Genomic DNA, 13,336 nt, shown 5'->3' with positions numbered 1-13,336 from the left:
ATTTGAAAACCTGGGAATGCTATATTTAAGTGCAAACTGAGAGGGCTCAGAGCCTGGGTGAACGAGAGACAACATCCACGAGTCACAAGAGAAAATAGACAACCTCCCATAAATAGTTCCACTTTTCGTTGAGTCTGACTGGTTTGTTACAGCCCTCGGGCTGCTCTCTGGCTCTGCATAAGGCGGGACATGCCTGAAGCTCTGCACGATTCCCAGACTTTGTGCCAAAAGTCTTCAAACACAGGCAGCCTTCAGACCCCCCGATGTGTGGCCGTGCAACCTTAAATCATAGACGATGTTGCCAGTATCACCTTCCCACACTCTGCTCCTTTCACCCATGAAGTAACTAAAAAACATGAACTGTTCACTAAGGCTGGAAGCTTGACAGTGCTTTCTGCTCATGACCAGACCCTGCCGGCCCTCCCCCCAGCTTTCTGGGGCCGTCCAGGCTCACCACGAAAACTGCTGGACTGTCAGAAGCTCCTTTAAACTCCTGAGCCGTCTGCTTCCTGCACCTGAGGACATCCACCAGCCAGCAGCCTGGGTGGCCTCCGGGCAAAAAGGAGAGGGCAGATCAACATGACAAAAATGAATGCAAACCATGGCAATGAAAGCACCATTTAAATGGGTGAATTCTCCCACTTTCGTGAGAGCAGGGTCATACAAAAATTGAGCAACTGACACGAAGCACACTAGGGTTTTAATTAAACCTCTCCCACTAGCCTGCCTGGAAATCTCTCCCCAGGGACGGTAGCTAAGCCATGGCGTTTGCTTCCTGATGCAAATCCCCAACTGAAATACACTTCTGCCACCTAACTGAGAAACAGGGGCTTGATTCAGTAACCGAACCACACAGAGTTGTAACTCCTAAAGCACGCCGTCACATCACCCAGCCTGCCCACCCTGCTCAGCTCTGCTCTTTGCTCAGCTCCGCCCCACTTCTTATATAGGAATCGCTCGTACTTGTGGAGAAGGTAGCATCGTTGACTGCGATCCACTTAATTCTTTTCAAAAGTTGTCTCTGCACCTATAGACTAAATCTGCAGTTTAGTGCAAGGTATCAGAAAGGATACATCAATCCTCTGAAATGCAAAACAAGCAATGGGGAAGAGAAGAATCCCCTCTCAGAAGCAGTGCAGGATGTGGATTTGTTTGACCACTCAGGACCTTCCCCACCCTTGGCCAGCCCACATCCATCTCCATTTACCCCGGGAGGGCAGCAGTGGGCCCTGCCCTTACCAGGGGCTGAGCGTTGTTTGCCTACCCACCCGCTGCTTCCCGGGCAGGCTGGGCTCTGCTGCAGCAGGAGGCTTCCATGAGGGTTTCAAAGAGCAGTCAGTATTTCAGGGCCCCTACCCACTGTGTAGTGTGACAGTGCCTCACCACAACCAACCTGTTTTCCCCCAACCACTGTTTTTTTTTTCCCCTCCCATTGTGCCCAAGGAACTCAAGGAACTAAACTCCCTGCTGCAATTCCTAGGCGTACACAGCATGGTACAAGAGGAGGTGGAAAGCACTGCAACGCTGCTTTGAAGGACCCAGCCCAGGATCAGGGACCTGCATAGGTGCCCCCAGGCCCACAGCCCGCTGGGGCCACTGCAGGCCCTACAGCCCCAGGAAGGGGCCCGGCTGCTCCGCACGAGGCTCTGGCAGCAGTGCTGTTTTGCTGCCCCTGCACAGCCACCACCCCCACAGCAACGCAGTGCCGTCACAGCCAGCCCTGACTGAGAGGCTGGGTACAGAGCAGTCCTTCTCCGGGCTCATTTTGCTTTGCAATAGCCACTTATAAAATGGACACTGCCACTTAGCAAAACACATGAGAACGAACCAATGTGGAATACTATTTCACTCCTGAAGAGTTTATCATAAATAAGTCATCAAATTAAATCTGCAGTCCATCTGAGTAACTGAGGAGTACAACTTTCTGTTCTGGCTAGATTTAAGGTCCATCATCTCACTAAATAGCATCCGTTTAGGCAGCACGGTTACGCTTGATGAGAAGCACTCCTTTTAGAAAGTTTTTCTGTTACTGCTAAAGCTCATCTTTGGATGGTTCTCTTTCAAATCCATTTAATAATATTTGTCCAGGAAATAAACAAGGTATTCCCCAAATATTTGTACTAGAAATTGTTATCCCTGAATCTTTTTTTTCAAATAAAGGCTCAAATACAGAATGCAGCAGCCAAGTGAACACCACACATTTTAATTTTTGTAAAATGTAGAGAAAAGGAACCAAGTGTTTTTCCAAAAGAAATCACCCGGTCAACCTTGCTAATGCAAACTGGGCCTTTGTTTTCCCAACAGTCAAGAGTTAATAGTTGTACTTAATTTATCCCTTACATAAAGTCATAGCCAGGCTAGTTTTTACAACTCTAATGTTCCCCAAAGAACATGCTGTGATTTAAATGATTTGGAGGCACGGGAGAAGGGCTTTCCAAAGAGTTTGCAACCTATGTCTCTTCTTCTGCAGAGGCTAACTGCTTATGCATAATTTCATTTTATCCATACAGATTTATGACCCTTCCCATCACATAACAGTAAGATGCATCTTACAACACTCCTGTGAGATAGGAAAGACACTGTAGTCCTGCCCTTGCCCTGGAATCCCCCATAGTTATCCTGTACTCTTTACGGGCCTTAATAGACTTTTTTTTTTTTTGCCTGAACTGCTTGTATTTTCAGTTTAATTTTGTGCTGGTTTGAAGATCAATAGCGACGCTGAGGCACAGTAATTTTAAGTGTATAACTATTGCGCAGATGCTACAACGTTAATTATACAACCAGGCTTCTGTGACTGTCCAAAACTCCAGTGCTAAACAATCTGCTTACACAGCGGCAGCAACAGGATCAGGATCCATGAATTTACAGCTGCTGCAGCCAGTGTTCGCGGAGCTAACTAGGTATATCCTCAGAAGTACATCCCATACAGATGCCTTGCTATGGGAAGTCAGCTACCTTGTTAAGAATTAACTAAGTTATACTGTTTCCCATGGATTTTCACACAGATGAAACACAAGTCTTCAAATTGCTTTCTCCGACCCCCTTTTTTTAGCTGAATGTATGTAATGAGCTAAAAAAATAAGATGAAAACATACAGTCATTTTTTATAACTAATTTTTTACAGTTGCCAAAGTAATGACCTATGGACCTGAGCAGGTCACTGTGAATGTTAATACAGAGGGGTGTCAGGAATGGTGATTCAGAAAGATAGTACCTGACAAACTGGTTTACAGATAAATAGCAGTTGGCAACTTCTCGGTCAGTTCCAGTTCTGAGGTTTTGCCTGAGACAAGTGGAATTGCTTTAATTAATTATGCCAGAATATACTTATTACCTGGGAAGCAGGCATGCCAAGGCTGTTAACGACAAACATTTCATAAAAGGAAACAATGTACAATGCAAAGCATACACAGCACAGTTTGACAGTTAAGATTCCCTTGATACAGTAACTTTTGTTAAAAAAATAAAACAACATTCTAAGCTAGTCAACATTACAATCTAGGTCCACTCCTGGCTATGGACACAAGTCTGTTAAGGACTCCCAGGTGAATATGAGGCATTGTCTCTAACTCTGGCCCTGGAGGACCCATAGAGGCTGTGGGTACCACCATGCACCTAAGATCTCCTGACATAGTCTCTGCAGAGCCCAACCTCAAACAGCAACACTCTGAAACTCTACTTAAAGAGGCATAGGAAAAGAATCTCTAACGACAACAACTTTTGTTTTTAGAGCATTTTAATGACAGTTCTGAGATGCCCAATCCCACCCCATTCTTATCTCATATTTCAGAACACTCTCAAGTTTGTTAATATTTCAGCTGGATAAAGACACCTACCGTCTTTGTCACACAGGTCCTTTTTCTTGTGTTGATGGCTGAGCTCTCTCCCTAACAATTTCATACAGAGCAGAAACCTTATCTCATCCACGACATCCCTCTGTACTGCCTATCGGGAGGCATTAACTGCTTTCTCCTCTCAAAGAAATTTGGCTCATGCATTTGTACCATACAATGCTTATCTTACCCGATAATTCTGTTTTGCAGAAAAATATTTTGTTCAGAGGGGCTGGGCAGGCAGAGACATTACAAAAACTGGATCCAGTTGCTTTCAGTATTTCTTCTTTACTGATGTGTCAAATAACTTTTGGGGCAGGTCACCCAAATGAATGCAGTACAACAGGCTGGGCATGTCTTAGTCTGTCTGCAGTCACAGAACACTATAGGATTTGTTAGCTGGCATAGATGTAACCTGCACTGTCACAGTGCTATCAAAATACAGATTGTGGAAACCATGGCTATTAAGCTAGCCACATAACAATTAAAACTACATTTAGCCAAGAAATCAGCTCTTCTCACAGCAAAGCAAAAAAAGAATCCAAAATATTATGATAAAAAAATAGAAGTCATAGTAATTAAACAAATCAATTCTTTCTGTTCTGAATACAGTAACAAAAGGATTTGGAAAGCATTACATAAATGGGATTTCTGAACTATGCTGACTCTTTCCAATTCCTTGTTCAGAAGCAGCCCCTGGATCGAGGGCAAGGAATAATTAGCCACAGCCAGTAAGCAAAGATCATTCAGGAGGGAGACTGCTAACACCTATGTAAGCACAGGAATAAGAATTTTTACCTGTACATATTGGGTTGCCAGACAACAGCACTTGGTGAAGGTGAGTGCTATTAGTCGCATTACCCTCCCTCAACTCAACAGACACATGTAATTTGTTAATGCTGTAGCTCCCAGACCATTTTAAAGGGAAACTTGGATCAAATTACAGTAGTCTAACCTGCAGATCATGAACTTCAATCATGCTACCAGAACGGTCTTCCAATGAGTAATGCTCTAACAGGACTCTGGCTTTCAATAAGCTAAGGCCAGACACAGGTGCTCATTTCTTACAGGAAGCTAACTTTACATATTTATAAACAAAATATTGCGCACCCATGGCCTTTATTTGGACAAAAAAGTTTCAAGACTCACTTTCAGTATCTAAAATGAAGCACCTGCTTAGATCTTTGCAGGGATTTTACTCTTCTCTCAACTGAGCCCTTGGTAAAACATGCATGGCAGCAAACCCATGTATCCAGTGGGTGTCCTTGTTATGTTACGGCGTTTGTAGTTCCTTCATTTTATTTTGGGATCTTTAGGAACAAAAATCTAGGTACAGAGAAAACATACAATCATTTAAGATTTACAAGCAGACCGATCTGTAAGTTTAAGTTTAAACATAAGAAAATGCCTTAAACGCAAGAAAATACTTAACTTTAAGACATTAGGAAGAAATTTTTTTTACTGTGAGGGTAGTCAAACACTGGCATAGGTTGCACAGAGAGGTTGTGGAGTCTTCATCCTTCAAAACCCCCCTGTTCAAGCTGACCCTCCTCTGAGCTGGGGGGTGAACTAGATGATCTCCAGAGGGGCCTTCCAGCCGCTGCCATTCTGAAATGAATAAAACCAGTTAGTGGATCTGTATGGTCTGTGTTAAGAAGCCCAAAGTACATCAGAAATTGTCTCAAATTCCTCATTTCTTCACAGAAACATTCTTATAATGAGATCATTTCAGAGATTAATTTCAGATTCAAGTACCATGACATTAATTGGTTGGTTTGCTACATATTACTTGACAATCAAAGACTGAGGGATGCCAGACAGAAGCAGTGGGAAAGTGCAGTACAGCCAGGGCAGCGGAAAGACAGTGTCTCTGCCTCTGTCAGCAGCAGCTAACTGCTAGACCAGCTGGATCTGTTCCTCGGTACGCACATAAAAAGCAAAAGGGAGCGTGTCAGAAAACAGCAACAGAGATGTAAGACAGAAGAAGTGGAACTAAAATGCATATGCACATCAATCATTAAACATGTATTAGCTGCAAAACAGAACTCATTAATGTAGTCCGTACTTCCCACTAGTGATTCTACTCTCATATGGAAAAGTTTGCAACATGATGAAATAGCAAGAGACAGGTGCCACAAATCCACCAAGTCACACGGTCAGGGGTAATCTCTTGCCAAGAATTGCATGAACCACTTCAGCAAACACTTCAGAATGAGGCAGATGAGGTCTGAAGGAAAGATCCTGTAGCACTTCCAACCCAGAAAAAAAGTCACAGCTGGGAAGACGGTGAAGGAGAAGCAGCAATCAATCAAGGAAAATGAAGGAACCTGGAAAGCGCATTCTTCTCCTAAAATCATTAGAGAAAGGAAGGCATTTTTAATTGCAGATTTAAGAAGACCATCTCCAGAACAGTGTGCACAGTTTCTATGGTCTTCAGACAGAAGCTGCTCCCTGGTAGGAAGAAAGAATCAATTCATTCAGGTAAGTTTAATTCAACAAAAAAAAGTCCCAGAAAAATGCATGTTAGTGTGCTTTAAGCCCTTACCCTAAGATCCCAGAGATCTTAACTGCTGCCTTCACGTTAGGGCATTGAAGGCCCCTCATTTAGGAAGTGCTCTGGTGAACCCTGCTGCTGTAGTGTAAGTTATTACTTGTCTGCTCGGTCCTTCTTCCAGAGGCTACTGCCAGCACAAGGGAAAACATTCCCAAATCAGAGGTGATCGGTGCACAGACCACTCTTTTAACGCTTTCAGAAACATCCTTCCAGAATAATGCTGTGCTGATGTAAAGTGCTATCACTGGCATATATTCCTCCTGATGGGAGGAGCTGGCAAATGGGAATGCATGCCCACAGCCCTTAACTCCAGTGCTCTTCCAGTGAAGGTGGCTTTGAGCTAAAATGCCAGGCACTAACTGGAGCAGCTGAAGGGTGGGCACCTGCTCTCTTCTGATGGCTGTGTTAGGCCATCCTAACTCTTGGAGAGCAACGCTCAGGGTAATGCTGGGGGTGATGATGCTTTAAGTGACCATGACAAGACTTGCAGGGCTCATCTGCAGTCATAAGAGTAAACCTACCTCCATCAGCACTTTAAATTGCAGGCTTTGCACTGCAGTCAGTGGTATGCAGACCCTTGTCCATTCTATCAACACTGCAGTCAGTGCGGCCGAGCTCCCCATACTACCACAGCGTAATTCCCCAGAGTTTGCTGCTTGGATTGAACCAATCTAGCAGAAAATCTCTCCTTTCCTCACAAAAAACAATAAAAATAGTTAAGCAATAAAATGTTGCAAGGATCTGTTTGGGAGTGTGTGTTGTAATGCCCTGGAGAAGGAGGCAGAATTAGCTAACATTGCTAATGACACTTGGTTGCTGTGGCTATCAAGTCCAACAGAAATGACTGTAAGAAACTGCACGTTAAGATCAGACACAGTCAGCAGATAAACAGCCCAGCAGCTGTTGAAAATGAACCTGTATAAAGACACATGTACAAACATTGACACAACTGTCTACAGTGGTAATCTTTGAACAAGCATCCTGAGAATGACAAGAATCCAGAAAACAGCGTCTACACCTCTTGTTTTTACCACAGAGGCCCCAAAATGACAACAATTCAAGAATTACCAAGTGCTTTATATGCAGTCATTCCCACTAACATAAGAGACTGGCCTTACTTTACAGACTTCAAATTAGTCTGCAGTAAGAATCAGAGGGATTACTGATGATCCTACATACATCATTATATAATAGACAAAGAACTTCACAGCTTTTTTTACACTTTTTTCCTCAATATGAGATACTGGTCACTGGGAATGATGGAAAAATGGTCTAACTGAAGCAACAAATGATAGGAAGCATGGCTTCGCCAAGTGCAAGTCCTGCCAGACCAACCTAGTGGCCTTCTATGATGGAGTGACTACATTAGCGGACAAGGGGAAAGCAAAAGATGTGATCCAACTGGACTTTTGTAAAGCCTTTGACAGAGTCTCCCACAGCATCCTTCTCCCTAAACTGGAGAGATACGGATTTGATGGGCGGACTGTTCAGCAGATAAGGAATTGGTTGGACAGTGGCATCCAGAGGGTAGTGATCAATGGCCGATATCCAGATGGAGACTGGTGACAAGCGGCATCCCTCAGGAGTCCAGTACTGTTTAATATTTTCATCAATGACATAGGCAGCGGGATCATGTCCATCCCTCAGCAAGTTTGCAGATGGCACCAAGCTGAGCAGTGCAGCTGACACACCAGAAGGATGGGATATCATCCAGAGAGACCTGGACAAGCTGGAGAGGTGGGCCTATGAGAACCTCATGAGGTTCAACAAGATGAAGTGCAAGGTCCTGCACCTGGGTTGGGACAACCCCCAGTATCAGTACAGGCTGAGGGATGAAGGGATTGAGAGCAGCCCTGCGGAGAAGGATTTGGGGGTACTGGTGGATGAAAAGCTGGACACAAGCTGACAATGTATGCCTGCAGCCCAGAAAGCCAACCGTATCCTGGGCTGCATCAAAAGCAGCATGGACAGCAGGTTGAGGGAGGTGATTCTGCCCCTCTTCTCTGCTCTGGTGAGACCCCACTGGTAGTGCTGTGTCCTGATCTGGAGCCCCCAGCACAGGAAGGACAGGGAGCTGTTGGAGCAGGCCCAGGGGAGGGCCACAAAAATGATCTGAGGGCTGGAGCACCTCTCCTATGAGGACAGGCTGAGTGAGTTGGGGTTGTTCAGCTCGGAGAAGAGAAGGCTGCAAGGAGACCTTACTGCAGCCTTTCAGTAATTAAAGGGGCACTATAGGAAAGATGGGGGCAATCTCTTCAGCAAGGCTTATTGTAACAGAACAAGGGGTAATGGTTTTAAACTAAAAGGAATTTTTTTTTATTATTTTTTTACAGTGAGGTTGGTGAAGTGCTGGAACAGGTTGCCCAGAAAAGTTGTGGAGGCCACGTCCATAGAGACATTCAAGGCCAGGTTGGATGGGGCTCTGAGCAACCCCATCTAGTTAAATATGTCCCTGCTCACTGCAGGGGTGTTGGACTAGATGACCTCTAAGGGACCCTTCCAACCCAAAGCATTCTATGATACGCTTCTATCACACACTAAAGTGCCACTGGGGGGGGAAAAAAAGCTGCTGTAAGTTTTTAAAAAGGGATTAAACTATACTGAAATATCACCTAAATAATATTTCACCAATAGGTTGCCTTCTGTTTATGAAGTGAGACACAATTTTGAGTTAAACTACGCCTTGCTGTTTTCCTATAAGATTCCCACCTTGTTCAGCACACATCACGTGGTGCTTGCTCGCTAACCGGTTATTCGATACTTTCCAAGGTCTTCACAGGTCAAAGTGTGGCTCCATACCTTATTTATTTAATGGTATTTTCCAAATTCATTGGAAACTCATATTCTGCTCATGGGCTTGTCTAACATGACCAGATTACATAAGTGCCTATCTGAATTATTCACAAACAAGAATGAATGTACTTCATAGCAGCCCATTTTGCAGATGGTGTATTTCTATTACTTCCATTTCACACAATGGGAAATTGAGGTATGGAAAGATTAACATCAAGTATCTCCAATAACTTTGACTGCTCAGAGACACATAATATGAATTTTTTCAGAGACTGCTTAAAATACAGGTGATACATTGATTTCACCTGTGATTGCAGAAGCTTTGCATTTCTGCAAATCAGACTGAGGTGCTCAAGATGGATACCACAAAATAAGGAACATGAAAACGAGTGATTGCTGATGAAAAATCTACTTTAGCTGTCTGGCTCCTCATCAGACAGGAAATATGCAGTGGCAAAAGAAACACCTCTGGTTCGTCAGTGCAGCATTCAACTGTCTGCATACGAAGCTCTTCTCTTATTCCAGTTTCTAGCACTAGTCAGTACACTTTTCCCACTTTCTTCAACAGATGAGGCAAGGATCCTGCAGATAATGACCTTGTTAGAAAAAGAACTCATCCACAGAATGGAGTCCAATGGAAAGCAACATTGTCTGAACTAAAGGCCAGGGTATAATGAGTGCATGTAAGAATGCCAAACTGCAAAGGCAACCACCAATAATTCATGAGGGTTTAACAACGAAGCTCTTAAAAACAAACAAAGAAAAAATACCTGCTCAATAAAATAAAAATCTTAAATCAAATCACAGTCAGCTCCAGCGCTGAAACACAGTACGCCACCCTGCCACTTCACCTGAAATAGAAACCAATAACCCCAGCAGATTATCCTTTTCTTTCTGGAGAAGCGTAGGAAGGGGTTGGGACGTACTTGTTGCCAGCACATTCTATGGATATTTCTTGAGAGCAGGGAAGGTTCAAAAATCTTCTGTTCCATTCCAGATCTGCAAGTGCTCTAACAAGCCATTATAAAAAACAGGGAACACAGCTTCACCAAAGGACTGAGGGAAGTTCTCTGCAAAAGAAATCTCTTAATAAAAGGGCTGCGTCTGCACCAGAAGCATTTCTAACGAAGAAATCCAGTTTCCTATATCGCTTTATCATAAAAACTGTCTTTTTTTTAATCTTTTGGTCAGTAATTACTGTTCTTGTAAAAACCGCCATTATTTTTACTTTTCTTTTTTCTTTCTCACAATGACGAATAGCTGCCAATCATTCATCCTGTAACTGACATAGCTGGGACCAACTTTTCATCAAGATCAGCACTGCATCCACAAAATCTACATGAGCATTTATTCTAAGTACAAACTTGCTCATAAATGACCACATAAGCAGGATTACACAATTTGTATGCAAAGATGTGGGTTTCCAAGGGCAGCAGTTTTACATTACAACGTTACAGGTATAACGTACATTCAAACATGCCCATTTTTACTAATTTGTACTTTAATCAGGAATAGGAACTGATGTTTACTTAATAGAATACTTGAACCTGGCAGTACTGCTTTTTAATGAACACTTCTAGAAAGCGTGGTATGTTTTGCATTTACAATTTGACTGTGAGAACAGTCAAGAAAGACAATATATGTATTTGCATTTCCTAGAAATTCACCACCAGACCACATCTCTCTCCCTAACTCCCTCTTGACTATCAGATTTCTGTTTATATCATGCCCACATTTGTGATGCCAGATCATCTTATGTAGCATGTAATAAAATATTCTGCCTGAAATATTTCACCTTCTATTTCATACTGCATTGAAGGCCCATGAGTTGTGATCTCTCTCTCTCGAGTTTATCCTTTATTTAGTCCCTATCATCACGTGATATATGGGGACTGAAAGTTCAGAATAATCTTTCAGCACAAATTATTGGGAACAGGGTGGCTAAGGACAACTATATTTACCTGTATTAGAATTTGACCAGGATGCTCTTGGCAAACACTAATATTTTAAAACGTGTCAGTCTGCGCTTGATTTGTACTTCCCGCACTTTCAATATACTAGAACACAATGGTACTACCCTGTAAAGACAAACAAAAAAAAAACAAAAACAAACACAAAAAAACCCCAAAACCAAACTCAAACAACAAAACCATGCTATAGCAAGTTAAACACTGCAACATGTACAACAACTGCTACATCTGTCCCGCTAGAATAAAACAAAGCCAGCAGGTTAGCCTGAAAATCCCGCTCCCTCATTCCGCTTAACTTTTGGCTCAACCCGTCGCACAGTTTAGGGTGCAGCCGGCTCTAGGGACCATTCCCCGGGAGCAGGGTTTGCCTCCCTCCACCCTCCGGGGTCGGCCAAGGACACCTCGGCAGGCTCCACACCCGCACATGCATCGGCACCCCGCACCCTAGCGCACGCTGCGCTCACCCTCGCCTCCACCTTGTAAAAGCACTGCGGCAGGTTGGCACACAGCCTTCAAAGTAGCCAAAGCGCTTGGAACTGGGGGGGGGGGGGGGAGAGGGGGCCGAATTACACAAAAAAAAAAATTACACACAAAAAAACCCTAAATTAGGCTTTCGAGCAACAAAATCACCACCCGCGGCCGACGAAGCCGGAGGGCTAACCCCGCCCGGCGCCCAGCGCCCAGCGCCGCGGCCGCCCGCCCGCGGCCGGGGGACGGCCGTGCCGCCGGAGCGCTGCCCGGCTGCCCTGACGCTTTCAGCCACCGCTAGAGCCGGCGCGGCTCCCTCGCCTGGCACTCCTGTGGGGAACCGGCGTCAGCTCCCGCGACGAAAACCGGGGGGCGGCGGCGGCACCCACCCCACCCCACCCCACCCCACCCCGCCGCGGGCCCTGCGCCCGGGAGCCTCCGCCGGGCAGCGGCGGGGCCGGCAGGGCCCCGGGGGCGCCGCTCACCCCGCCCTCGGCCCCGCCGCTGTGTGACACCGCGGGGGCCGCCGAGGCCCAGGCCCGGGCGGACCGCCGCACCCTCTCCACCCCCCAAAAAAAAGAGAAAATGTCTAAAAAATACTCTTCAAACTTAAGTTTGTGAAAACAACTTTAAGCTAAGTTCGGCTGTTTAAGCGGCGCCCAGCGGGCCGGGTAGGCCCGCTTCAGCTGCAGCCGGCCCAGGCCTCCCCTCGCCTGCCGGCGGGCGCCGGGAGACCAGCGCCGCTCCCCGCCCCTCGCCCGCCGCAGCCCGGCGGCTCCTGGCGGCTCCCCGCGGCGGCGGCTCCCCGCGGGTCCGGCGCCCTGCCCGGCAGCGGAACCGGGCTGCGGAGAAAGAAAAGAAAAAAAAAAAAAACAACCGAAAAATGGAACTTACCAGGAGTGGGGTTCGAACCCACGCGGACATACGTCCATTGGATCTTAAGTCCAACGCCTTAACCACTCGGCCATCCTGGTGCAGATACCAGGACGGCTCCCGGCCGCTCCTACATACAAGGCCGCGCTCCCGCCCGCCCCCCGCCCGCCGGCGACCCCCGGGCCGACGCGCGGCGACCCCGACCCCGCCCCGCACGCGCCCTCCCGCCTTTACTCCCAGCGCGGGAGAGCGCGGAGCGGCGCGCGCGGGCGGCCTCTCGCGGCGGCAGCAGGAGGCCGGCGGGCAGGGCTGAGCCGGGCCGGGCCCGGTGGGGAGCTTCGCCTCGCCTCGCCTCGCCTCGCCCCGGCCTGGCCTGGGCCCGGGCCCCTCGGCCACACCGCATCGGGCCTCGGCCCTCCCTCGCCGGGCTCCCCGCCTCTGGCGAGCACGAAGGCCCGAGCGGAAGGGGGGGAGGCGCGCGGGCCCGGCGGCGGCCCGCCCCCGAGGGGGTTGTTACCGGGGGTACCTCTTCCCTCGCTAATAGAAAGAAAAAGAAACCAAACAAAGTCTAAACCTATCAATTATATTCAATTAGGAGGAAAACACTGCTGAGGAAAGATTTCCTGCCGATCACGGCGTGCCAGGCCCGCGGGAGCGCCCGGTGCAATATCCCCGTCAGTGCCGGCGCGGGGACCTCCCCCTCCTGCCCCGCACCGGGAGCGGAGAGGCAAGGTGCCCCCCGCCGGCCTGCCGCCCCCCGCCGCCTCTGCTGTCCCTTCCTCCAGAGGCGCGAACGCGCACCCTCCGCCCCACCAAACTTCTTTCCCCCCCCCCGAGCCTGTCCC

At 47.0% G+C, this 13,336-nt stretch overlaps 1 long non-coding RNA gene and 1 other non-coding gene across 7 annotated transcripts; both read right to left on the bottom strand.

Moving 5' to 3' along the window:
* Positions 1-2,182: 2,182 nt before the first annotated feature.
* On the bottom strand, positions 2,183-12,920 carry LOC135312563 (uncharacterized). Of its 6 annotated transcripts, XR_010372164.1 has the most exons (6): positions 12,513-12,920; positions 11,615-11,686; positions 11,142-11,258; positions 10,107-10,250; positions 9,951-10,031; positions 9,174-9,762 (listed from the first exon to the last, which is right to left on the bottom strand). It is a non-coding gene; the product is annotated as an uncharacterized LOC135312563 (long non-coding RNA). The 6 variants fall into 6 exon arrangements; XR_010372160.1 differs by lacking the exon at positions 9,174-9,762 and adding an exon at positions 2,183-5,441 and having other exon boundaries at positions 9,951-10,250; XR_010372162.1 differs by lacking the exons at positions 9,174-9,762; positions 9,951-10,031 and adding an exon at positions 2,183-5,441.
* On the bottom strand, positions 12,510-12,592 carry TRNAL-UAA (transfer RNA leucine (anticodon UAA)). The gene has a single exon. It is a non-coding gene; the product is annotated as a tRNA-Leu (tRNA).
* Positions 12,921-13,336: the final 416 nt, after the last annotated feature.

Source organism: Phalacrocorax carbo, chromosome 3 (assembly GCF_963921805.1).
Source record: "Phalacrocorax carbo chromosome 3, bPhaCar2.1, whole genome shotgun sequence".
NCBI lineage: Eukaryota > Metazoa > Chordata > Aves > Suliformes > Phalacrocoracidae > Phalacrocorax > Phalacrocorax carbo.
Note: the sequence above shows the minus strand (reverse complement) of the source record. Positions and strands in the feature narration are given on the sequence as shown.